The sequence below is a fragment of the Lottia gigantea genome (assembly GCF_000327385.1).
Source record: "Lottia gigantea unplaced genomic scaffold LOTGIsca_71, whole genome shotgun sequence".
Classification (NCBI taxonomy): Eukaryota; Metazoa; Mollusca; class Gastropoda; family Lottiidae; genus Lottia; species Lottia gigantea.
The window spans coordinates 459,851-461,506 of NW_008710397.1; positions in this window are offsets into that span (position 1 = coordinate 459,851).

Below are 1,656 nucleotides of genomic sequence, written 5' to 3' on the forward strand. Positions count from 1 at the left end.
CAGTGCACTGTCTGTAACTGACCTGAATAAGTTAAATCATGTACTTCAACCTAAACAGAACTCAGTAGTTCTTACAATAGATCTGATGCAATACATCAAAGAGGTCGACAGGATGTTGTTACAACAGTTTAAAACAATATTGCTGACAAATTTAAAGAGACAGTATGGGGCTATTATTGTCATCCACAAAGATGTGTCATTTATTTGTAGCCTTATGTGATACATATTTTAATGTATGCAAGTGTTGTCTCCCTTTATTTTCGAAAAAGAAGCAACGCGTTTATTTTTCGTACCCGCCGTATAAATCTCTTTTAAAATCGAAATTGATCTAATTAATTGAGGCATGTAGCAGCACATGAATCATTGTTCTTCTTCGGGAATTGAAGAACACATACAATGTTTTATTAGAGATATAAACTCCGCCCACTGGTAGTTTTTAGAATTTGTACTACATAGTAATGATAGAAATATTGGCATATAAACAATAAATAGAACATTCATCGATACAAAACTTGTAAATCGAAAATAATCAACGGAAAGGAAAAACACAGGTTCAACGTTTTTGACATTTTATTATGGTTGAATTCCATTTATGCAGAACTGATTTCAAATAAACAGACTATATTATTATGAATATTGTGATGATGTACAAAAAAAAAAACTATAACACCAGTAAATTTCAATGACGTACCTCACAATAATTGAATACGTCACAGAATATCGACATGACGTGTACACAAAACATGTGGTTTCTATTAATAGATTTATAATATGGAGCTACCTGAGATACAAAATAAAAAAAAAATTGCCTGCACACGTCACAACAGTCTACAAAATAATGAAGATTGTATTGTGCTGTCGATCAAAATTTTCTTCTTTAGAAATAATATATTACAACAAATAAATATCCTGACAATTAATATTAACATACAAATATATACAATAATAATTATCATAATAATAATAATAATAACATAATTTTGACATGCGCGTCGCCCTCTTCAATAAATACATAAAGAATCAACGACACTTGGGCTCAATCACCAATCGAAATTATTTATGATTTTGCATCGCCAGTTAACGTTAGGCAACGACCAATTTCAGACGATAGCAACATTTAAATTACTTCTTGGTGATCATATACACTATAATATCTCTTAAGCATTGTCTAATTTAAATCATAAAAAGTAACGACTCTTTCCGCATAATGCTTTCACCCCATCAATAAGTCCATGCATTTTCATCGCATACTGAATCTCTACAGCCACTGTGCTGTAGTTTTCGCATATAATTTCGCATTAATTCACATTTATATCTATTTCAGTCAGAAGTCCACATTCTTCTATCAGTTTAAATAATGTATAGTTTTCATGTACATCTCTTTGCATCTAAGTGCTTTGTTCCTTTCATACTGACCCTTCTTCCTTCGTTGCTTTAACACAGAGTATTGTAAATTATCCTAAACGTAACTACGTCTACATTTTTTCTAGATGAACCATGTCCTTGTACATCTGTGGTCCGTCTTTTCTCTGTGAACGCTTTGTTGATATGCTCAGTTGAATCACTGTGAAGGGTTTGCTACCCCTTCATATAAGGACGTTTAGATCTACCAACAAACCGTTCTAATGTATTTTTAAAATACGCATTGTTTTCATA